The 26,842-nt window shown below is 40.2% G+C and overlaps 1 protein-coding gene across 1 annotated transcript in view; it reads left to right on the top strand.

The window, feature by feature from the left end:
- Tmtc2 (transmembrane O-mannosyltransferase targeting cadherins 2) overlaps positions 1-26,842 on the top strand; it is a 409,491-nt gene that overhangs the window by 285,994 nt on the left and 96,655 nt on the right. The gene's annotated exons all lie outside the window — the stretch shown is intronic.

Here is a 26,842-nt window from a genome sequence, read left to right as displayed (position 1 = left end):
CATGAGCCCAGCTGAAATGCTCTTCTAAAATGATTTTAGCTTGCATCACATTGATAGTTAATGCTAACTAAGAAAATTTCCTATCTTGATTTTTTTTTGATAATTGTATGTGATATGAGAAAATCTGAATATCTTTCTTGTTAAAATGTTATGTTGGCCTAAGCTCACATTTAGTATTAGGAAAGGTGACTCACACAACATATACTTTTAAAATAAATACCATTTATCTTAAAAGGTTGGGAGAAATTTTTCCAGAAGGAGATTGTTTTATTCTGGTAGCATCTAAATATGTATGGTTGTAAGAGAAGATCTACAAGTTATGGTGAGGTTTCTTGTTGATGATCCTTTCATAGAAAGATTTCATAGAGAAAATTCAATGAATCTCAATTTCAGTAACTTCAGAAGCTAAGGCAGGAAGATTACACATTTAAGACTTGTGAGGCAATTTATTGAGGTACCAGCTCAAAAAGCTTGAAATAAAAGTTATGGGTAGAGCACAGTGGTAAATAGAGCACAGTGGTAGATGGTAGAGAACAGTAATAGATAGAGCACAGTGGTAGATGATAGAGCACTGTGGTAGGTGGAGCACAGTGGTAGCTTTCTCAAGGTCCTAGGTACAACCACTAGTACTAGAAAAAATTGCAGTTGAAATACTTTTAATATACTTAAACTATGAAGAATCATAGCTAGCAAAGTAGACTGTGTAGACTGTTGAGTTATTTCCTCATAATAATGCAAGGGACTATACCATTGTACATTTAATTCCAAGAGACAATAAAAATAAAATATCTGAAATCTCTACTGACTGCATAGCCACTTTACCACCATTAAAATAAAGCAATCCCAAGTCATATCATAGTTAGTCAGGGACAAGATATACAACACACACACACACACACACACACACACACACACACACCACACCACACACACACACACACACACATACACACACACACACACACACACACACACACACACACACACACAAGCAAAGGATGCTGCCTTAGTTTGCTTTCTGTTGATTGTTGTAATAAAGACCTTGACCTATAGCAATGTGGGAAAGAAAGGGGTTATTCGCTTTGTACTTCACCATCACAGTCTATCATTGAAGGGAGCCAGTTAGGAACTCAGCCAGGGGAGGTACCACGGGGCAGGAACTCAAACAGAGACTGGGGGAATGCTGATTGATTTGTACTTCTTGGTTTCCTCAGGTGGGCTCTTGATAAAACACAGGGCCATCTACTCAGGAGTGGTACCACCCACAGTGGGCTAGGACTTCTCATGTCAATCACTAACTAGTCAAGGAAATTCCTGAGAGGCTCTCCTATAGGCAATCTGTTGGAGGCATTTTCTCAACTACAGTCTCCCCATTACAGATGATTCTAGCTTCTGTGAAGTTGAAAAAAAAAAATGCAATATAAGTTCCAAAGTATCAAACTATTCATCACCACAAACCTTTGTTGTAGTTTCTATTTTTCTTAGCTTGGATTTGCTATGGATTGTCCCTAGCATGTAATGTATGGTCAGCACATATTCTATCTGTGATCTGCATCCCCAAGCCTCATTTTTGCAGACTTTTAAAGTGGTCCAAAGCCAGTTCAGCTGTGAACATGCTCATAAACACAACTTCCTCCTTATGTTTACGACATTACTTTAGAGCCTGTTGGTCTAGCAGCTTGGAACAGGAGACCCATAGAGTTGTAGACTCATTGAGATGGCATTAATTCCAACAAAATTTATTCTGGGCCTGGCTCCATGTTTTACCTTATATCTTGAGTTTCTAGGACCATATGAACTTGTCATTCATTACTTTCCTTGCTTTATATAAAACTCTTTTGATTGCCTTCCTACCATATAACAAAGCAAATATCACTTTCTATATAAATGTATTCCTTTTTTGCTGCTGGGAGCTGTGCAGTCTAGTCTCAGATGAGCATATGACTACCTGTCCAATGGGTTTCCTGTGGAAACGGACTCTCATTTGGCACGGACTAGTAGTCCATGGGACAGCATAGGAATTTGCAAAATCTGTGTAGCTTGCAGGCTTTTTTTTCTCTCATTATATGGGCGATTCTTTGGGTGGTTTTTAGTTTTACTTTGTTAGTTATACATGCAACAGCTGTAATTTTCCCTGAAGATTCTGTTCCTTTTCAAATGTTTTCAGCAGGGGGTTAATGCTCCTTAAAGCTCTTATCTGGAATTACGAACTACAACTCCCAATCCTGGGAACTTTTCTGACTCAGTGGAGATAGTTAGGTACATATAGGAGAAAACAACCCTTGGAACATTAACCACGTTTCACAGTTCTGGAAACAAGAACAGGGCATGCATACACATACTAGGTAGAAAGCCTCAGGAATACACATAGTGCCACCTGTTGAGAGTAAGTTCCCTGGACACCAAGCATAGAATCATTGGTAGGATCTGGAATGCTCTAAGAGAAAAAAAAATGCAATGCAAAATGTGTGATATATAGACCTGTCTTTTACCACACATAGGAGCTTATATCGGTGGAAGAAGTATGGTATAGTGAGATGGGGAGAGAGTGCTTTATCAATGCCTGCCTTTTACAGAGAGATTGAGACATGAGACATTCTTGTAGGAAAGGGAACTGTATAAAGAAATACATATCTTACAGACATGAAAGAATTGTCCGGATTTGAATACTGTTGTCCTTGTCATTACTTTTTCACTTTGTAACCACAAGTGGCTGCCAGCTGACATGAGAGCTGTGAGAGCAGAATATGTCTTGCTTGATATTTAGTTAAGCCTAAAAATGCTGAACTCTGTGTCTAGAATAAGGTTATACAGTAGGGGTGGAAAGGTGTATTTGGGGAAGCATAAAGGGGAACAACGGGGGCTTTCATAGTGATCACAATATATTCCTTACGCTGTGATGAATTTCTTAAAGCCAAAAATGGAAGCCAGTAATAAAGCTGTTCATGTAACCCTGGTAAGAAAATACTCTGATTAAGTATAAATAAAGACAGCTGAGCTATTTGGGACCAGTTGAGTGCAATCCAGTTGGAGGCGAGACATTTTCCTTGCACCGATGCCCCTGCCCCATCACAGGACCTGACCCTTAGCCAAGGCTGGACCCCGGCACTTTGCCCCTGCCTCTTCAGTGGTCTCATCTACCCCAGTATCTTCAGAGTTTACCTCATATTCTTTAGCAAACATCAAAACAGTCATTGTACATTTGCTGTTCCATCAGTTCTGTATTTGAGCGAGTTCCCCAAAGACCAGATGCTAGCTTTGCATATGAGGAAGCTAGGATTCACAGAGCCTGAATGCAGGACTGTGTCCATAACCTCTTATAGTACACTATCCCATTGTGTTTACTTGAATGCTGCTGCACTATTATATTCCTCTCTAGCCTTGGGTTTTTTTTATTATGCTGGAACACACAGGTATTCCCATATGTCCTGGTAAATCCTAAATTCAAAGCATGTACAAACGTCACTTCAAAAATCTATCATTCAGCATTTACATTTTCATAAGCAGTTGTGAAGTGGAGGAAGTGTCTCTATATTTTGAAGTAAGCGTGATTGCAGCATAGCTACAGATAAATGGACTGGGGCATCAGTTCATGTAGAGAGACAAAAATGTGGGAGTAAGCTTAAGATCACTTTGAATGTCCTGTGACATGCACAGCTGCACATGAATTTGGGGATTTTAAAGAAGCATTGTGATCAGGCAAACTCAAAGTAGTGAGGTGAGGAACAAGAAGGCCAAAGAGATTAGCCCCCCCACCCCCACCCCGACCTTTAGCTGATAAACGTTTACCTGGCAGAGGATGGAGTTGAAGCCAGAACACTCAAGCATTTCCCTTCCTAGTCATTTATTTCTTCTCCCAGTAGGAAGCATAATTCTTGTTCACAGTCTAAAATTGCAGGTTTCTCATTGGTAAGACATAATGGAGGCTCTTTATCAAAAGTGACAGGATGCGGTACATGCTTAAGCACATACTGTAATCTAGTGTCTGGTGATAATAATGTTTTAGGTTGGAAAGAGTAGTGGGCAGTAATCACATCTAAATGGGACCTTTTGGAAGGTTTGATATTAGCCCTCTGGCAGAGTTACCGGCTGTCATATCTAAAGCCATGCATTTTAATGTCCTAAAATAAAGAAATGGGTAGTGTAGATGAAACAGTCAGGCTTAGATTTTTTTTTTTTGTCCCCGAAATAAAATTGACAGTATCATCTCCATAAGTATTTATTCATGCTGCTATCATTTGGATATGGTTTAACTCTATTAGGAGGTTGAGATGCCCAATGTGCCACGGAGGATTAGTGGGCAGCAATTAGATCAGTAATGTTCAGAACAAGCGTAGTTCTCGTGGAACCCTGGTTTCTTGGAAAAAGTTTGTTAAAGAAGAACAATACTGGGCCACTTTGTTCTCTGGCTGATTGTGATGTCATGTGATCTGCCACTCTTCCCCATATTCTTGCTTGATATCTGTGATGCAAAGTAGACAAGGGTGTAGCTAGAGTTTTCTCCAGTTCCCGCCAAGCCCGGGCAGTCCCATAGCCCACTTACAAAAACACAAACTCTTACATTATTTAAACTGTTTGGCCTAATGGCTCAGGCTTCTAGCTGTCTGGTTCTTACATCTTAAATTAACCCATTTCTATTAGTCTATAAGTTGCCACGTGGCTTGTGGCTTACTGGCACCTTACATCTTGCTTGTCATAGCGGCTGCTGGTAGCATCTCTCTTGATTCAGTCTTCCTCTTCCCAGAATTCCTTTCTCTGCTTGTCCCGCCTACACTTCCTGTCTAGCTACTGGCCAATCAGCATTTTATTTATACAGAGTGATATCCACAGCACAACGGTGCCTTCATTACCTGTAGCACCACATTTGGGCTTATGGTCTCCTAACTGGATGAAGTACTCAGCCCCAGGTATTTTTATTATAGCGAGGGGAAATTGGCCAACACAGCACCTTTCATTTGGCTCTCAACAGTAGCAACCAGCAATGACTTGTGGAACAAACACTAGGATAATTCGGCCGGATATAAAGTTCTGACTTTATGGGTATATCGCAGTTTTGAGTAGTTTACTGTTGTCTTGTTTAGTGGCTTCTAAAGAGAAGTCTGCTTTAATTCTTAGCTTGGTTCTATTATAGGGAGGGTACTCTTCCCACACACAATCACCCATTTCAAGATTGCCTCTTGAGGACCCAAAGAGGGTCACCCATGGATCACCCCAGGAAAGGGAAATGGCTGAGTCCTCCTGGGTAAACTGGGAAGTAGGGATAGAGGAGCGGGGAAGAGGGTGGGAACATGAGGGATCAAGATGGCCAAGTTGGAGGAGGGATGGAGAGGGTGGCAGTGAAGGAGATGTCCTGACAGAGGGGGCCATTATGGGGTTAGAGAGGAACCTGGTGCTAGGGAAATCTCCAGGAATCCACAAAGATGATGTCTGCTAAGCCTCCTAGCAATGGTGGAGAGGGTGTCTGAACTGGCCTTCTCCTGTAATCAGATTGGTGACTACCTTAATTGTTATTATGGAATCTAAGTTCAGTGACTGATGGAAGGGGATGCAGAGACCCACAGCCAAGCACTTATCTGAGCTCCTGGAGTTCAATTGAAGAGAGGAAGGAGGGATTGTAGGAGCAAGGGGGGTCAGGATCATAATAAGGGAAACCACAAACATCTGAACCAAGCTAGTGGGAGCTCATGGATTATGGACTGACAGCTGGAGAGCCTGCATGGGACCAAATTAGGCCCATGTGGATGACAGTTGTGTGGCTTGATCTGCTTGTGGGGCCCATGAAAGAGGACCAGAACTTATCCTGGGTACATGAACTGGCATTTTAGAGCACATTCCCTATGGTGGGATACTTTGCTAGACCTTGACCCAGGGGGCGGGGCTTGGTCTTGCTCCACCTTGGCATGGTAGCCTATGCTGTCTACCCAAAGAGAGTCCTTGCCCTGTATGGGAAGTAGATAGGGGATTGGGGGGAGGTTTTTGGGGGGGAGCGGGGGGAAGGGGAGGGAGTGGCAATTGTTGCTATGTAGAATGAAAAAAATTTAAATAAAATAAAATTGAAAAAAAAAAAAAGATTTCCTTTTTGGGTTTGATGTTTATACATAGTACCCTTACATTTAGTAACTCCAGAATTGTGTGTGCTTGGCATTCTCTGAGACTTCTGGACATATGCTTAGGTGTTTGTCATTCATTTTTAAACACTTTCATTACTATTCAGCTGTGTTTTCTTTCTGATCTTTCAGTTATTCTTATTACACGTGTGAAATCTCCACAGAGTTGTTGGGTGTGCTATACTTCTCATCCTTTTTCTCATTCTGTGTGGTCTGCAAAGTTTCTCCTGACCCGTCTCCTAGCTTGATGGTTTTGCCCTTGTTATTGCTAAGTCTTCTGATGAACACCTCCACGGTATTCTTGATGTCTTTTACAGCGCTTCTGATTCCTAGCATTTCTTTCTTTCTTTCTACAGGACCTTTCTGCTGACATCACCAATTGATGTTGCATGTTCTCTCTGTTCTAATGGGAGCCATCACCCTAGGAATCACAGGTGTTCTCCAGGTTCTTCATCTGATAATTCCAAAATCCGCTCCACATCCCCACAAATGAGGCTGTTTCTGATGCTTGTTTCTTTGGGGAGTTCTTTTTTGGCATGCCTGGGAACTTTTGTTGACTTGGATTCTAGAAACTGAAATAAACTGTTCCTTATTGTGAGGATTTATACTAATTTCACTAGGGCTTGGGCGTTATTTGGTGTTGGTGATAAGTAGAGAGATCAGAGGCTTCACATTCCTTTAGTGCCTTCATTTTTATCTTTGTTTTAGCTGCCAGACTTTAATTTTTAGTGTTTTGGATTTTTTTTTTTACTCTTAGTTTCAAGCTCATTTAGGTAATGCTACACAATCAAATCTCAGCCTTTAGGTGGGCTTGTGTCTCTGTCCTATGCCCTTCTCAAGTTTTTCTGCTTGCTAATTTGCCAATGTTGTCTCCGACCCCCACCCCCACCGCCCACACACACATACTACCACTTCAACTCAGGTAAGGGAAAGAGGATGGAGGTGGGAGTGAAATCGGAAGAATCCTGTTACACTATAGCAGCTGAAGGTAGCAATGTTAGTCCCTCACCCCAGAGAGTAGGTGTTTACTACTGAGACAACTGGGGTGAGGAGCAATTATAGTCCTCCAAGGTTACTCTTCCCTTCCCCTGCCATGACCCGGAGGAAATCACATTTCAGATTTTTTACCGAGTATGGTTTGGAAGTACTGGAAGGCAGGCCGAGTATCGCTATGATTTAACCTTCAGGCCTTTTTTCTTGCCCCCAATGGAATCCATTCTCAGTCACCAGCAAGCTGTCAAAACTGTCACACACATGAATCTGCTGGGGTTGTGGCTTAATGGACTTCTGACTAAGATAAGTGTGTCTACACTGCAGCTTTCTATAAATGGTTTTCCCACATTTCATCATTTCTCTGCTCATTCTAACTCAGTTCACTAATGGGCCCCCAAAAAACTTTATGTCAATCTATCCAGATGTGTGTGTATGTGGTGTGTGTGTCTGTGTGTGTGTGTGTGTTGTGTTCTGAGTGTGTGAATTATGTATTGTATGTGTGTTATATAATGTTTACATGTGTGTGTGTGTGTGTGTGTGTGTGTGTGTGTGTGTGTGTGTGTGTTGTATGTGTGCATGTGTTTTGTATTGTGTATGTGTGTGTTTGTTTGATTTGTTTTGGTTGCTGCTTTGTAAGAATAACGATAGATTTTTTTTTTTATATCCTGGTTTTGATTAAATGTATGTGAGAATTCCTTCTTATCCTCTAGAGCACCTTTCCATGTCTTCCATAGCACTTGTTATAGATTGCATCACGTCTGTTAGCTCTGTGCATGCGCACTCTATCTCCTATATCATTATCCATGTCTGTATATGTGTCGGGGCTATATCAGATATCACAAACATTTATGGAATGTATTGTGGGTTCCTTTTCCTAGCACACAAAGTATAATGTAAATGTAGATTTTTTTTTTTTAGTATTTCAAAAGTATAGCAAAAGGCATTTATAAAAAATATATTTAATCACAGAGCTTGCTTGTTCTCATCAATGCTGTCATCTTGGAGGAATGCCCCTCTATGAATGCCTCCTCCAACCTGCCCAGCTTGGCTTTATCCACACTTAGCAGATCATTGTTGCAGATTAAGTGCAAGCTGTTTAATCAACACTATTCCCTCCATCTCTTGTCTGGAAAATGAGAGAAAGACAGTTTCTTGTTGAAAGGATGAGAGGATTGGGAAGGTTAAATGGGTTCACACATGTGTGTTAAGCCTTTAGAGCACACTGTCGAGTAACATGGCATAGACTGAGTGAATAAGAGCAAGGCTACTGTTACTGTTCTCACTGCCAATCTTGTATGACATGGACCACTATTATTTGGATGTAGTATTCCTGGACAGCCCCATCAGCCATCACTTCCCACAGTATTAGACTTCCAATGATTCAGTAAAGCTACCATATCCATCCATTCTTGATTTTTTTTTCAAATATGCTGCTTTATCTATGATATCTTATTCCTGTCTATCCATTTCGCAACTCCTACCCATCCATCTGCCTTTATCTCCAACATGCTTTAAACTATGTAATGCTTATTAATGCTTTTATTTATTTATTTATATTTTTCTCTCCTTTTTCAAATTTATTATATTTGTGTTTTAATTTTACACATCAGCCATGGGTTCCCCTGTCTTCCCCCTCCAGCCCCCGTCCCCACCTTCCCCCCAGCCCCTCTCCTCCATTCCCATCTCTTCCAGGGCCAAGACTCCCCTGGGGATTCAATTCAACCTGGTGGATTCAGTACAGGCAGGTCCAGTCCCCTCCTTCCAGGCTGAGCAAAGTGTCCCTGTGTAAGCCCAAGGTTCCAAACAGCCAGCTCAAGCACTAAGGACAGGTCCGGGTCTCACTGGCTGGGTGCCTCCCAAACAGTTCAAGCTATTCCGTTTTCTCACTTATCCTTAGGGCCTGCTCCAGCTGGGGGCTCCACAGCCTTTGGTTCATAATTCATGTGCTTCCATTCGTTTGGCTATTTGTCCCTGTGCTTTTCCAATCTTGGAAATGAATATGGCGCTTCCTTAGAAAATTGGGAATCCATCTCCCCCAAGACCCAGCTGTAGCACTCTTGGGCATATACCCAAGGAATGCTCAATCATACCACAAGGGCATTTGCTCAGCTATGTTCATATCAGCATTGTTTGTAATAGCCAGAACCTGGAAACACTAGATGCCCTTCAGCTGAAGAATGGATAAAGAAAATATGGTCCATATACACAATGGAGTACTACTCAGCAGAGAAAAATAATGATATCATGAGGTTTGCAGGCAAATGGATGGATCTAGAAAAAGTCAACCTGAGTGAGGATAACCCAGACTCAGAAGGATGAACATGGTATGTACTCACTCATAGTAGGATACTAGATGTAAAACAAAGATGACTAGACTGCTACACAACTCCAGGGAGGCTACCTAAAACAAAGATTACTAGACTGCTTATTAATGCTTTAGCACAGCATGAGCACTTGACTTTCTAGGTCCTTAGTTAAATCCTATAAAAATTTGATTTCTTTTGAGGAGTAAATATTACTTCTGTCCATAACCATTACTGACTTGGTGGTAGCGCTTATTTCGTCTTTGTTTATTTTTGAATTTGTATCTTGTTTTAATATTTTTTAAAAGTAAGTTATCAAAGCCATCCCTCCTACCCCCATTCTGCCTTCAGTTTCTTCCTGATCCCACTACCTCCATCACTTATTTCTTCCAACTTCATGAGCTCTTTCCTTAAGTCCCCTGAGTCCATTTAGATCTGCACCACGTGCATAGGAACAGAGCCATCCAGTGCAATGAGGATAGCTTCTCAAGGCTCACACCTCTGCAGAAAACGGACTCTCCCTCCCACAGCAGCTGTCTTTCCCAGGGGCTCCTCAGCTTGGTGTACAACTTCATGACCCCCTTTTCCATCCACGCTTGGACTTCGTCTGACTTGATCTCATAACACTTAGCTTTCTCGACAGTTCTTGTTAAAGGGATGGGGAAGAAGTGACTGAGGAGCAAAGAGGGACCTAGTTCATACATCGGTTTCCTTTTAAAATGCTGCACTAACACTTAACACTCACCGAGTTCATTGCTCTCTAGTCTGTGCTTCCTGAAGGGAAGGGCATCATCTTTGAATACTCTTAGCTACTTCTGAGCCTGTATCTCACATTAGATGGGCTGTGCAGGATAGTCTTCCTTGGAAATGCCGGGAGCAGGGATTGCAGTTCAGCAATAGCTATTTGTTGAATGAATAAACTATTTTGATGTTGCATAGTGGAAGTAAAAGGTAAACCAAGGAAAAACAAAAATTAAACATAAGAAGAGGTGTGTACAAATGATCATGTGGTAAGAGAGAAAATGGTACTCTTAGTAGGATAAAGCAACCGAAAACACTAAGTTAATTTTTTTTTTCTTTTCATTTTGTTGGCCCAGTCCATTGGCGGAGATACTGAGCAGTCAAAAGGGACTGACGAGTGGCGTTCCAAGACAGCAACAATTTTGCGCATAAAATAAGTTCACTTTGTTCTTATGTTGTATCAGAGATATGATTTACCCATATTTCAGATATAGAAGTGATGGCTGACAGTGGGAATGAAGAGACCCTCAGATGGTTCTATCCGTTACTCTTTTCTCTTCATCAGCATAGTACATTGTGGCTTTTCTGGATGTCTGTTTTGTTCTAGTGGCTTTACAATGGAGCGTCACATGAGTCTAATATGAGCCACTCACTTAGTGGGGCTGAATTTGTAGAACTGCATAAATAGGAATTTTTATAATAAATGTGTATGTTCTGACAGGTGTATCAGAATGCAGATCATTTTTATCCTTTGAATAAGAGGTGTGACAGCCAGGAAAAGTATGATTTTTACATGTGGATTTAAAAAATAGTTTATGTTTTAGGAAAATTAGCTAGCCATATAAATTGGATGGGATGAGAGTCATTGGAAGTACATGCTCTATGAAGTAATTCAGTAAAGTATGACTTAGGAAAGATGATGGAAGAACCAACATTGTCACTTTAGAATATGCTGTTTTGCTGATCTTCATTATGACCTTAAGAAGTAACATGATATGGACTTAGCAGGTTATATTTAGGAATTTATGTATATACATATCTGCATGTGATATCAGTTACTGAAAAAAGAGACATAAAGGAAAGCATGGAAGAGATGTATTTTGGAGGGTTTGGAGGGAGAAATAAGGAGAAATGCAATTATATTCTAATCTCAAAACTAAAATTTAAAAACCAATAATGAAATATGTTTAATGGCAAAACCAACGCATTCAATTTTGTTTCACAGGATCCTGCCTTAACTCCAGACCTTACATAAAAAGTTATAAACAATTACTCTGGAAAATGAATTAAAGAAATTTGTATTTTAAAAATTAGCTCATAATATTTTCCATAATATTGTACATCTCTAAACATTTGTCACGGAAATGAATGGGGGGAGGGTTAGCCATACTCTTTTAAAATTGTACACTCTGGAGTCATGAGCACCTAGAATAGTTCTCCTGATTCTGTATTGAGGTTAATAGATTTCTTTAGTCACTGAGCTTTACTTTTCTCATAACTTCTTAGTTTATTTCATCATTAATGCTTTCTCCTACTAATACCACCTTCAAAAATATTCTGTCTTGCTTATTTTTCACAAAAAAGTTCTATAATGTGTTTTCTGTGTGTTTTCTAACCATAAGTTCCTTGATTGCCTATGTAAGGATTTCATTTTATTAAGGTATTTTTCAAAATGAAGTCATTAATAATACTTATCTATAACCATTAGCTTTGAGAAAAGTATTCTGGTATGTGATAGTAGTGGATAAAAGAGTTATTTTGTTTAACCAAGATTTTTCTAGGGATCAGCAAGTAATTGTAATATCATAATCAATTATAAATCTTTCCCTGAGTGTAAAATTGGTAGCATTTTTACGCCCTGCTCATGACTTCATTGTGAGCTTGCCAAACCCTGTCAACATTTTCAGCAGAAAATGGACCTTTTGGAAAGTGTTTTTTTAGGGGTTGATAGGAGGTAGCTGAAGAATCCTTGAACTGTCACCAGTATTTATATGTATTTTCTAGTTTGATCAAGAACAAATCTTTAGGTCTTTTAATTCCAAATTTTATTTTGTGCTTAAATAATCTTTTTGCTTCCTTTTGGCTTCAATTTTCTGGACCCTACTAGCAAATTTTGCCTGCAGTCTCCAAAGGCGTTCCAGAGCAAGAGACAATTTGGTTGACAAAAATATTTTTGATCCCAAAGCTCTTCATGCGAGTTTGTTATAAGAAGGCTATTTCAAACATAGCAAAACTAATCCTGTTTATCTCTGATTTGCCTTTGGGTAAATAGATTTGGTATAAATGCTTTAGTTAAGGAAACTGGCCTAGTCTTTGGTTGAATGCTCACAGAGTCGCTGTGCTATGCTTTTCAAATGTCCTTTACATCATCCAATCTTTTTCAAAGCATTGCTGCAACTTTGTACAGAAGTTCTTAAAAGCCAGTGTTTGTTGAACATGTATACCTTGCAACTCTCTAAGTATTCTCTGTGTACTTTCTAAGTTACAGAACTGATCAGGAGCTATTATTATATTCCCATAAGGAATGAAATTCCTAGAGATACTAAGCCTCCTAAGAATCATAGCTGTCCAAAAGGGTCCTTCTTGAGAAGTTTCTAATTGCTGAGCTATTATCCCTTCCTTTCAGCCAATGCCTCTCCTTTTACAACATGTGCACTGCTGTTTGGAGACAGAAATGATCACATGATTTAATTTAATGGCTTGGAATTTTCCACAACTCCTCAAAGCTCAACATCTGTCCATGACATGATGTACCTAAAATTATATATACGTGTGTGTGTGTGTGTGTGTGTATGTGTATATATATGGGAGAGAGAGAGAGAGAGAGAGAGAGAGAGAGAGAGACTTACACATTGAGAAGTGGAACAAGTCAACACATGTCTTCTGGAGTGTACTCTGTTGACATAGCATCTGTGCAAGGAATGAAGTCATGTTTCCAAACTGTCGTCCTGTATTCCCTCATGGTGCTTTAAAAAAGCGCTCTAATGGTTGGCTATGGGAGTTCCATTCCTCTTACATGCCAAAGATAAAGATGCCAACTCAGGTGACAATGAAACTGCACGATGTGATGAAGATGGTTTGGGAGGTTGATGTTTGGTGAGCCCTGTGTGTGCAGCCAACATCACACATTTTCTCTAGCAAGGTCAAGAGGGTCTTAGAAGTTGACAGTGATAATTTACCCCCGAGCCAAATTCCTATTAAATTGTCTATCTGGAGGAAAATATTTTGTGAGTTTCTAGACTACATCACCCTGATACTCCTGCACCCAATATTTTCCTATTAGTGGCCCATAGTTTCTAGTAAAATTACACATTACTGTCAGAAAGAAAGGATTTTATTTTGTAATAATACCAAAGCATGTGTGTGTGTGTGTGTGTGTGTGTGTGTGTGTGTGTGTGTGTGTGTACTTCAACCAGAACACAGAGCTTCACAGGCTTGGGACTGGTCCAGCCCAACGATATGCTTGTCATATGTATTTATACATACAGCCACATCCTGCTGGCAAAGTGCCAGTCTCTGGCCATTGGTGTGTTTTCCCCCCGTCCACCTAGTTTAAGGGTTCCTATAATCTTTTATGGACCATCTCTTGGCATGCCATGCTATAGAAGGAAAGGTCAATTAGTATTGCTTAACTGATAACTGTGTTAAATAGATCTTCTTTCTTTGTAAGTCACAGAAAGTTAATCACAGAAGGTGGTTAAAAAATCATTCCTAGCAGAGTAGAAAGTCAGCCAGGTTTAGTTCCCAGATAAACTTTTTTTTTTCTAATAAATGTTCTGAGTTGATTTGTACCCTAAACAAAGAAACAAAGAAACAAATGAAAACCCCGCTCTCATATAGCCCAGGCTGGCCTCAATCTCACTGTATAACTAAGTCTGGCCCTGAACTCCTGATCATCCTGTTTGCACTTCCCACGTGCTGGGATTACAGAGAATTTTGTACCAAATTAGTGTTTGTGGGTTGCCAGTCCCTTAGGATGTGCTAAACTAATAGAATTTCTAAATAGTTTTCTTAATTTGAATTTTGTGGAGAGAGTTTTTAGTCAACCAGTTCCAGCATTGACTTGAAAGTTGATGACTTTGAGGCCTGGCCAGCTTTTCTCCCATCTGTTAGCTTATTATGCCACCTCCTCTTGAATCCTCCCCTGACTCACTCAGGCAGAATTGATGTCCTACCCTCTATTGCTATTCTTATGTACTCACTATACTTAAGTCTTATGAGAACCCTCCAAAGAATAACTTAGAGCTGGTGAGGCCCTACCTCCAGAATCACTGTGATGTTATATCATGTGCAAAAGCAAGAATGACCTAATTTTATCTTTACTTATCTAGAACATGGTATGGTACCAGGCATATGGTTATTATTTCCTCAAACATGATGAGGAATAGGTGAATGGTTAGATCTGTGAATTTAGCTTTATAAGGTCTCAAAAATTTGTAGAATTGTGTGTATGCTTGCATACATGTGTATAGCCATATGTCTATATGTGCAGGTGCACTTGTGTATGTTTGCAGGCATATGGAGACAAGAGGTAAACTTCAGGTCTTATTTCTCAGAATATGTCCAGGTTGTTTTTGGAGGCAGCCAGTTAGGCTAGACTGGCTAGCCAGTAAACCCTAGAGACCCACCTGTACCTGCCTCTGGGCCTGGGATTACAAGTGCTTGCGACCACTCTGCCTATGGGCTAGAACTTGGGTCTTCCTGCTTGCTCAGTGCTTTACCAAGTGCTGGTCTCCTTATCCCACAAGCTGTGCTTTAGTAAACCCCATGAGTCCTGGTAGTGAATGCACAAAACCTCTTGTGGTGTTACAGCACAAACTGCAGCCATATTGGCTCTGAACCCAGCTTTGCAAGCCACATGTCTACACCCTGGGCAAGGTGCTTAGCGTCTTTGTGCCTTACTGTCTTTATCTACAAAGTGGGATTTAATATGATCTTAGGTGTGTTATAAAGATGTAATGTGACAAACAGTACTTGCAAAATGCTCAGGACTATGCCTGGAAGAGTAGAATTGCAGTATGCCGTGACAGTAGAGCACTTGGAAAAATGAGTTTGGGTAAGCAGAGGACTTAAGTGAAAACTGAATTATTCCTGACAAGTTCCCAGGTCTTGAGCTATGAAAGATGTCTTTATTAAATGCCCTCTTTGTTTGGCGTCAGGCCACAGTAAGATCTCATGGATGCTTCATGTGGTGACATGGGGATGCTGAAAGAGCCCATCATTTCATCCCCCCTGATTCAAGTGAATGCTTGTGAGCAATAAGAATTAGGGCAAATTATAAAATTTGTCTAAACCAGGAAGTAGTTGTAGGAATAATTACATTGGAAAACTGGGCATAAATAACATTTTTTGGGAAAATTGGAAATTACTTTAGGACGGCAATATATACTCTCAATATAAATGTGGCATATTTTTCTAAAAACTTTTCTAGAATATTCTGCCTTTGAGGGGCAACTTTACCTTGAAATTGCTTTCAGAAGAATGTAGGTAGTTTGACTCCTGAAATGCTAGTTGTATCCATTAGTTCATTAGTACACCAAATTAAAGTTTGTTGATTTTAGGTCCAAGCAAATTTTCCCAGCCTTCACTTTAGCTGCTTAGACCTGAAGAAATGGGCCAGTTTCCTCATTTATTGTGGACTTGAAAACAAAGTAAGCAAAAGAAGAGGACAAGAATTTTCAAAAGCTTAGAGCCTAGGGAGATGGCTCAGCATTTAGAGTAGATGCTTAGTTGGTGCTCTTGGAGAGAACCCAGGTTTGGTTCCCACACCCACATGGCAACTCACAACTATCTGAAATTCCAGGCCCAAGAGTATGATGGCCTCTTCGCCTTCTTCTGGCCTCCATGGGCACCAGACACACATATGGTACACATACATCCTTGTAGGCATAGCGCTCAGACACATAAAAATACATCTTTAAAAAACCAAAACAAGAAGTAAGTTCCTTCTAAAAAGGTTTCTTTAATCTGAGTTTTTTTAACTGCTTCTTTTGAGATGAATCCTGTTCCTCCCCACTCCCCACCCCTGAGGATTATAGACCTATGGAGTTCAATTAATTAGATCTTTGATTCCCAGCCGAAGAGCATGAAACTCATTCGAATCAGTGACTTCCTCTGGCTGTTTACCTCCTAGGGACTCAGGTTTCTGTTTCTGAATCCGGTGCTTTCTTTTAGTGTCCTGGGTAAATCATCAAAGAATTTTATGTCTAAATAAATTAAGTGACTCCCACATCCTTTATTGCTGAAGCTTTTTACCAAAAGAAATGAAATGAATTGAAATTGGGGAATTATTTACATCTGGCTTTGTCCTCTTGGAGAGCATTTGGATTTCAGAACAAGTGGCGCTCTGCCAGTGACAAATGGAGGCGCTGAGATTGCCTTGCCTTCATCCGTTACCTTTTATGGTGTCCAGGGATTTTTTGCTCTCCTTTGTGACCCAGCTGCAAAACAGCTGTTGTTTGGGCTCTTGCCTTTCTCCTCTCACAAGACAGCTTTCCTAACCGTCCCCAAGGGGCTTAAACTTCTGCACCAGTGTCAACTCTGAGCTCCAAGAGCTCAGAAGAGGCCCTGAGGGTCCGTGGGGCTGAGAAGCACCCCTTGCTTTTTCTAAGCAGTTGGCTGGAGCAACCCAGTGAGTGCTGACCTTGCTCAAGAAACAGACCCATCACTCCAGCAGGCCTGCTGGGTGTTTGGATTTGTTGCTCTGAGCTAAGATCTGAGGGTTTTCTGTTTTCATTGAGTCCTTAGGGGCCTTTCCCTCTTTAGCCATGGAGATCTTCCCACTGGAAGCCATCCTCGCCCTGAACTTTTGGTACCATCTTGTGGATTACAGAATGCTGATTAAACTTGTGATTTCTTGCTGTTCCTTTTGGAGAGGAATTGTTGCCATGGATGGCATTAAGCATGTAATTCTGAATACCATACAGGCCTCCGTGTTTTCTATCTCTGATCCAGCATATTTCCCAATAAGGGTATGCATTTATGTAAAACTTGGGGGGACTTTCCAAACACCAGAATCTGTGAGAAACAAATTTGTTTTTAAAAGACGTGTGTTTTGAACCCCCTTGCTCTGCAAGGAATTTAACATTCTTCCTGCCTTTTCACCACTTCCCACTTTCTGGCCTTTGGCTCACTGTTGACGAAACAATTCTTCTAAAGTGGTTAACAATTAGAAAGTCGATGACAAATAGCAATTTGAGTACGAAAGTGTCACAACAAAAGCAGGAATCAAGCGTCAGAGTACCTGGGAGGAAAAGACACAGCTTGGAGATGCTAGGCTCCTGTAATTTGGCCATGGCCAGAGTTGGAAAGTTATCTCAAAATGTTCAAAGTACATTTTTGAGTCATTTACCTTTTTAGTATGTTGTGGTTTTCTGTGTCATTTGTTTTTAAGTCTTTACTGTGTCTTGCCCCCTTCTAATGACAGTCTCTGCCCTATGCTTCATGGCCAGACATACCTAAGTACAACAACCATTGGTCAATTTCATTGTCCATTTTTCTTCTCCTCCTCCACTTCTGTCCTTTCCTCTGGCTTCAAGAATCACTTAACATCCTTACGTGGATGGTCTCTGTCCCCAATACGACTGGCCATTTTTAAGCACTTGACACATTTGCTACTGCAGTTCTCTTGAAATATATTTCACTTTGCTTTTAGCCATTTGATTCAGAGTGATTGGCACACCTTTTTGAAATCCCAAATACCTCAGAAATCCATAGATAATCACTAGGTAAGCACTGTCAATCCCATGATTGAACTCGAAGTCTTAGTCCATAAACCTGCACTTCTGTTCTTGAATACCATCCCTTAAAGCGTCTTTGACGGTCTCCCTTAGCACCATATGCCCTCCCTATGTACTGTACTGATAAGATATTCAATTCTGTTCTCTCTCACAACTGGCATTCTTCAGTCTGCACTTCTGCATTCCTGGCATGTCCCTTCTGCTCTGGTCCCACTTTCTTACCCTCATCATCATTCCAGGGATCACTGGGTAGCAGTGGATAGTGTGTCCACCTGACGGCAGAGCAGCCAGGCTCGGCTCTGCCCACTTTTCATGTGGTGCCCCTTCACTTCGCTCAGTCTGATTTCCAGGCTGTGGTTTGTTCCTCTCCCAGGTCCTTCCTTGCTAGGCCCCTACTTAGCATTCCTTTCTGTTTACCTCTGGAAGGATGTACACATCCTTTGATCTTTAAAGCAAGTGTCAGTTCCTTTGGAAACTTTTCCTGTGCGCTTTGACTAGGTCACACCCAATGTTTATTGCTGGTGTTAGTCCAGCCTAATACAGCTGCAATTTTATACTTTGCCAAGACAGGAGTTAGGCTTGTTATTAAAATCAGTTTTTTGCCTTAATATTTAACAGTTCTAGGCACATGCTGGGTGCCCAGTGAGTATTTGTAGAATTAAGGGAATCAATAAACATATTTTAATGAGTTAATTAACTTTAATTATTTTACTTAAAAGTAGATGAATGTTTTTGTTCTTTAATGTAAGTGTTACACATGTACACATAGCTTTAACAGAGAAGTTTGGAGTATATTTACCAATGATTTAATTATAAAGTTGATTTAAACAAAACTTCTACATCACTAGAGCTTTGTTGGGCATTTTATATTTTTGGTTGTGAGCCTAGCCTTTAACGGCTGAGCCATCTCTCCAGCCCAGTTGGGCATTTTAATGGTATGTCTAAATACTGTTCTCACCAACTGAGATTATGAATGAGTAAGATTTAATGATGAGACATTGGGTTTAGCATGACTCTGAGTTTGGTTTAACACTACGATGTAATAGTCAAAGTCATTTGCCCAGATGTAGTTTAAGATGTGGTTGAATCCTATCAAATTAACTGTCTTCTCTGAATGCTATTACAGTATTTGTTCATGATTCCTTTAAGCTTTAGTGGAAGATGTACAAATGAACTGATGTAGACAGGAAGTTGGCATAGGAATACAACTGGAAGTCTGACTATGTTAAACACCTTCAATTATGTATTGTTTATAAGTGTTAGCCACTTTATTTTTATACCTTACAAATTTTAATTTTTTTCCTTATCCATAGTTTCAAAGCCATGTAGAAAGCAACAAATCTGCACATTCAATATTTTCAGATATTCTAAATACATCTTTTTGAACGGCAAGGGAAAACTATTCACAAGAAATAGGAAGCTGACAGACCAAGAAACAATTTTGCCCAATTTAGCAGGATGGAACCATGAGTTCATTGGAACTAATTCCAGGAGGATGTGTGAGAGGTTACTTCCAGTATCCTGAATGACTCTTAGGCAGCCACATCACTGGAAAGTCCCACTCTTAGCCTAGATAATGACTCACAGTTGCTGGATCACAGGCGTCTTCTCAATCTACGGTCCACCTCCTGTGTTCCCAGTGCCCCGTTCTACTCACAGCTGTGGGTAGAGGAAGAGTGATGGAGCAAGGAGAATCTCTGTGGGGGGACTGAGGACTCTCTCCACTTCCATGATGGATTGTGAATGGACAGGATCTTGTGTGATTCTCCTGCACCTGCAGTTGTGTGGATCTCTTCTGGGTGATTCCCAACTTTTTTATTTCAAGGAGGCACAGCAGCCATGTCATGCCTGGAAGATGTTAGAGCATGTTTGAAATAATTTGAAGTAGTCACTTAAAGTGGTCCCAATTGCTTACATTTAATGCCCTTCTTGATGTGCCTTTGTCTATTATTAGGAACTTTACAAGTGTATGTAGGTGATGGGCTTTGCTTTTGATTGTATTGTTATAGTTTCCTTTTGCTTGGCCTTTTTGCAAGTGTTCTTTCTTTCCTTTCTTCTAATGTAAAGCATCAGATATCTGGTCTTTTTATTTCCTGTCCACTCTCGGTGTGTGGCCCTTGATACAGCCGGTCTTTATGACTTAGTCCTCCAGAGTCTGTGTTGCCTTGACATCTCAAACAAATAAAACTCTAATAGCCCTCTACACATGCTTGTTCCTACTGACGCGCTCACAAATCTTTCCCACAAGAATAAATAATTCCTTCATTTATTCAAGTGATTGCAGGGTCATTCTTGAGGGTTTTTTTTTTTTAATGCTGTGCTATATCCACAATTGATCCATCAGGCACCCATGGTCACACACACACACACAAAATCTTCCACCTAATTACTTTTCAGCCCTTCTGCTATGACCACCCACATATAGGCCACGAGTGTAAACACCTTGGAAGTAGAATGGAATGAGTTCTTCACTCCAAGTCTAGAGTCTTTGATAGTCTACTTAAAGTACTCCAGTGTTTTTAATTGTGTTGATTAATTAACTAATTAATCAATCAGGTAAATGGTGTGCATTTGAGATGGAGGACACTTGTGGCAATCAATTCTCTCCTACCACAGTGTAGACCCTGAGGAGTGATCTCAGGTCTTGTTTGTTAGTGTGTCTATTCATTGAGCCATCTTATTGGACTCAGTATTGTGTTCATATGTCATCAGAAGACATTCCTCTGTTGACTCCAGCAACACACATGCTAAAACTGAAATGACCCAGAGTGGATGAGTACAGACCCTGTCCAAAGTATGGCACACATGAACTGTACCATTGCATGCAGTTCCCGGAGCCTATGTAATGTCTGTTAGTTTACAACATTAAGGGAATGGTAGAAATCAAAAGATCATGGGGCACCCAGTATTGACTGTGGTTTTTCACTACCAGAAGTGTACATACAGAAGACAGATGCTCCAAGGTCACCATGTAAGCCTACTGAGCTCCATACAATACAATCCCTCTTCTAGACATTCGTATGACTTTTGTGGAATTTACTCCAACTTTTGCTGCTATTTTATGGTCGTTCCTAACAGTCTATACCTGCTGATTCTGTCTGGCCTGCTTTCTCTTTATTCACTTTGATAACTTCTCGTGTGTGACTTGGGGTCTTGACTACTTGATACACCCAACTGGATGTTATCCTGCCTGCTAGTTTGTATTATGTTTTTCACCAGGGCACTCAAAACTGACAAGTGTTCTGGACTTCCTGTTAACTTGCCTGTTCCATAATTAGACTAAGAGAGGCACAAGGGCAGGGCCTTACTGTTGATGATACTGCTCGAGACACTCATTGCTACAGAATCTATGAACCCTTCTCTTTCTCCTTTCAGTAGCTTTAGATTGACTGTGTTTATGGCCATGTATCTTGACCACTAACAAAACACTGCTGTTTTTTAACTCTACTCAAGATGGGTACCTCTTCCTTCATCAGTCGTGAAATACCAGCAGACCAATCAATCCTTGGGTCCAACTTGCTGTTGGAATTTCAACTGCAAAACGGGTCAGTGGTAGAGGTGATATAATTAAGACACTATAATTAGGTTATAAATGACAATTTGTATCCTGTCTGCAACATTTAGGAGAATATTGTCCTGACTTTCCCTCTCTTAACGATTTTCCCATGAAATCATTTTAATCGGAGCACAGTGTTCAAGCCCATAGTGGTAAACACTGAGTTTATGTAAACAAAGCTGCAGAGAAAAACAGGGAGCAAATTCAAGTATTTGCATCTGTCCCCTAGGACTAATGCCTATAAATATAACTGATATGCTAGAATATAACTGTGATTTAAAGCTTTATGATGTCAACCAGATTGCCTCACAGGAAGATTTTATTACACTTTACTATATTTTAGTGAAGTGTTCCATAAATTCCTATTTTTTCTGTACTCTCCTAACTATTAGGTCTCACTTTTGCAACTTTATTGATAAATGAGTGATATCACCTCAGTATTGAATTGTGTTTTAAGTAAGTTGGATAGCTAAAGTCTCACAGGATTTTGTACATATTCTAGTCTTTATTTATTGGTGTCTGCAAGCTACTTTATTTTGCCCCCCATTGCACAAATGGTATGGCTGATTTTCAGACTGGTAACTCAGCTGCATATCGAGGACACAGTTTCTGTAAATAAAATTTACCCCCTACCACTTCATGCCTTCATTAAATTTGCTTGTGATGTAGCTAGCACCTAATGTTGTGACCTTTTCTCTTGTGGGTTCCCAGGTCATCCACAATTTTTGTCTGACTTGACTACAAATTGGTGGCTCCTATATCTCCTTCATGGGAGCTATTTTGATAAAGTGGTTCCTGAAACCCCAGGAAATGGTTTTCTTACTGTTGCCAATTACTTAGTAGACCTAAGTGAACTGCCAAAGAGGGGATATGTGGTGAAGTCTGGAAGGAACTGGAGTGTCTGTCCTGTCCTAACAACCCTGAACAGTTTTATGCCTGTGTTTCTAGTCACCAGAATGGAAGCTCAACATACCACAGCTTAGGGTTCGGGGCTTTCTTAATTTGAGGCTTCATCACATTGGCATAATGAATTACTAATTCACCCTCCATCCTCTTCACTCTCCATGGAGTATCAAGTGTGGGGCTAAAACTCCAAGCTGGAGATAATTATTGGGTCTTTCTGTGGACTGGCCTCTACCTAGAAGCCCACAGTGAGTGGCCCTTACAGGAACAAAAGATGGTCCCCATTACACAATAAGTTCCAAGGTAACTTTTTTGGGTATCATATTGCTCAGAAAAGTATAAAGGTTTTTTTTAGCTCGGTGCCAGGAAATCATTGGAAGAAAGTCAAAATGCAAAGCAACAGTGCAGCGTCTTATCATCAGGGATTTTTCAGTGTAATTGCTATTCTGGACTGTAGTACTGGGATTCCTTGTAAAGGACCTCTACTGTGTCATGACTAACTTGTCATTAAAACAGTACAAAAAATGTGAATGTAATTTTTATTACAATTTTCTAAAACCTTTTCATTGTATTTGTTGTCTATGCACTTGTGTTGTTTAAGGGCATTTTCATACACCTGTGTTTTATGATCCTTCCCACATTGCCTCCCATCCCCCATCCCATTCCCCTAGAGAGTTTTGCTTCTACTTACCTATCACAGACGTACGTACATGGTAGATCGTATGTATCTTTATAAAGATTAGGAACCACATATCGGAGTGACTAACTTTTCTTTAAAAAGTTAGTAACTCAAACTAAAGCCATTGATGACAGTCTAATCCTGGCATGGCGTGTATTCCCAGTCCTTAAGCAAGAGGTTCCACAAATATTGTGGCCATTTATGTATATTTCTATGTAAAAGCATATGTCTACTATTATTGCCATACAGTGTGTAGTTGAAAAGCACTGGTTAGCCTTTGGTAGAGAAGCCCCCAGGCTTCCACCTCCACCCAGCTGGCTGCTTGTTCCTCAGCTGTAGCAGTGGCCAGACCATTTTGGTAAGAGGACCAAACAAACTGGAAACTGATGCCATGATGTGGCATATGCTGTGTGAACTTAATGGAATATTTTCTTACATTTATTCCTTTCATTGGTCCTGTGGCAAGGTTTGAGAGCGTGGGTTGTGGGGTTTTGTTGCTTTGTTTCTTATGAATTTAACAGTACTGTTTTGTACTTAGCACAGTCCCTTTCTCTTGGTTTCTGAACAATTTGTTTTATTTCATTTATTTTTGTATTTGTCTACTTATTTAGACAGGGTCTCATGTATCCTAGGCTGGGCTTAAACTTGCTGTGTAGCCCAGGATGGCCTCAAACTAAGGATCCCTTGCCTCTACCTCCTGAGTGCCAGGATTACAGATGTGCACCACCACACCTGGTTTGTATATAATGGTGATTGAACCCAGGGTCTTATGCTTCCTAGTCACATTATCAGATGAGCTCTCTCCCAAGTCTCCCAAATTTATTTTTTCTCCATATTTTAAAATTCCCATTACCCCCAAACTAATAATAGTTAAAGTAGTAAATTGGATTCTATGCGATATTGCTTCCCAATGACTGCAACTTTTTTTCCCTAGGGCTCAGTAATGTGTCTGCCTGGCAATCGATTGATCCTTAAGTTTAGATACTTCCGTGAGGTTTTTCTTTTCTGTATTATTTGGTATTTCGTTGAGTATTAACCAAAGCTGATAGTTTGGGTTTTTTTTGTTTTTTTTTTTTTTTTGTAGTAATAAGTGCAATATTTTCCCCCATAAAGAGAGATCTTCATGATCATCTTGTATTGGAGATTATGAGCCTTGGTGTTCTTTAATAACCAAGTCCCACCACAAGCCACTGTCCATGAGTACTGATGCTTGCTTCTATACCTTCCTATCGTTGTTTCACCAGTGAATGAAACAAGAGGATTTTACTACTTATTTTACTGTGACATTGATAAATGAGCTAATTTCTTCCTTTCTGTCCTTAAAACCTTAAGTGGAAAAAAGTTCAAAGCCTTTTTTTTTTTTAAATATCACATATGCCATTTTTATGGGCACTTTACCAGTGATAGCTTTTATTAACCTCTCTATAAATTCTAAGAATATTATTTTCCTGATGATTTAAAGAATGAACATGTGCTTTGAGGCTATGTATCCAGCAAAGCATGATCTTTGTTATTCATAGCCACATTCTACTACACATGCATGTGTGTGTGTGTGTGTGTGTGTGTGTGTGTGTGTGTGTGTGTGTGTGTATAAATAATGGGCAACATTTGTTACACATTTCTAATATATCTAGGTAATATTATCACTTTATATGTATCATCATAGTGTAATTCAAATGTGCCATGAAATAGCTTTAACTTTTTTTAAAAAAAATTATAAGTTTTATTGTTACAATGGGTTTAGTTATAGAAACCTGATCAGAAAGAACAGTATTTCCATGAAGGGGAAGGTTGCTTTCTTCTTACACTTAGTTCCTCTTTATAATTACCTGGCTTGCGTTAGGAGTGCACATTTGTTACCAGTGGGTGAGGCAGTTATTTGATAGTTCACCCTTTGTGTTGGGCACTTTACGAGTTTAGACAAATGGATCCTGAATACAGCCATGAATAACAGCATCATGTAGAGTGGTTTCTCTGCGCTCCACAAAAATCCTCCTTTCTGTAATAGTGCAAAGTACTGCTAAAAGATAGGATGATTTTCCATGAGTCATGTAGATAAACAAGTGCAGAATTGCTCTGCTTGTCTAGAATCTGCTCTCCTATTTCGTACACTGGGCTGCCTGATTCTTCACAGTGAGTGAGTTGGTGAAGAGACTCTAAGATGGCAAAATTGCTGCTCTTACCTTCTGAAAGCCCAGAGACACTTATATAGGAAACTTTGCTCCGTGCTCTCTTTTCTATTTGGAAGTTCAAACTTGAAACATTTCTTACCTTGCAGTTTTAGTCACAGCATAGTTGATGAGACTGACTTTCAGAGAGTAGCTGCTGAATGCAGTGCCATTATTGAAACGAAAGAACTTCAGAAGTCCACTTTTCTGAGTAGGAGGTCATCACTAGTTATAGGTGATAAGAGACTGAGGGGCAATGCACAGCAGTTAGGGCAGTGAATGGATGTAGAGTGTAGCAATACTGTGGCTTTTCTTTGAATGAGAGGTTGAAAAAGCCCTAGAAGATTCAGAGAAACTAGACAAAGTTGCATAGATGGAGAATAACAAACAAGTTACACAGATTTAACTTTGGAAAAATTGTTTGCAATAATGTTGATTGAAAAAATGTGAACAAAGAATGAGCCATTGTGTGAGGTGTTTGGTGGTATAGAAAAGAGGAGGAACATGCACATATTTACTGTGGACAAAGCTGTCTGGACATAGCATGGTACTTAGCTGTCACTTAGAGTCCACATAGATTTTTCATTCCTGCCATACCAGACCAGAGATAACTCTGGGACATTTCTTCCTATTGTCCTCTCATTTGTTACTGTGCATAATTGTGCAGAAGCAATACCCAGGTCAAGATCCCACTGCTTCATATGCTGCCTGGATTCTATTATTTCAAGAAAAATAAATTTGTGTTATGAAAACAAGTCTCTGTTGTTGTTGTTACCATTTTTCTGTGATGTCACTGTTTGCTTAAAACTAAGACTAAGAAGGTAAGCTAGTTTCTGATTAAGTCCCAGGTTAGCAGAACTTCAATTCTGAATCATAGCAGCAATGAGAAAATAGTTGTTGGAAATTCTCCAAGTGGGGACTTTGTTTCTTTCTTGGAAGTAGGTAGTCCTTGCATCCACAGAGGAACATTTCTGAGTAGGAAGAGGTGGGGAGTATCTAGAAGAGAATTAGTGTTGCCTTCATCACTTGGGACCAATGCTTGTTCCCTCTGCACTCCAAAGAGAGTACTTTCCAGTTTTTTAGACCTTATCGCTCATTTTCTTTGTGTTCTCCTTTGAACAGTTGGCTGTGTTTAACATTCAGCATCACTGAGCTGTATCTGGGGTTGACTTTCCCAAGCATGATGTGTGCTTGAAGGATCAAAGAGGAGAATGGCCATGGGAAAGAGCTCTTCTTCAGCACAGACTGGAGCACTATGTTTCTTTACTTTTTGGGGGTGCATGCAAGGTGTGTGTGTGTGTGTGTGTGTGTGTGTGTGTGTGTGTGTGTGTGTACGCGCACAAGCGTGTGGCGCACACATTCCTACATGCTTGTCTTTGCTGATGGTAATTGAAATTGAACCTAGGGCCTTGTACTAGACAACTGAGCTATACCTACCTGCCTTTTAGATTAATATTTTTGAGACAGAGTCTGTGTAAGTTGCCCAGGTTAGCTTTGAGTTCACTTGGTAGCCCACTCAAGCTTGTGGAACCTGTGGTCCTCAAGATTCAGCCTCCTGGCTACAGGAGAACTCTTGGAATTGTAGGTCTGTAACCTCTGGTCCAGCTTGCTTGAGATTCTGTTGGTGTTCTGAGTGTTTGTTTATAGACTCAG

This window comes from Onychomys torridus, chromosome 20 (assembly GCF_903995425.1).
Source record: "Onychomys torridus chromosome 20, mOncTor1.1, whole genome shotgun sequence".
Lineage (NCBI taxonomy): Eukaryota > Metazoa > Chordata > Mammalia > Rodentia > Cricetidae > Onychomys > Onychomys torridus.
This window is presented reverse-complemented; position numbering and strand designations above follow the sequence as displayed.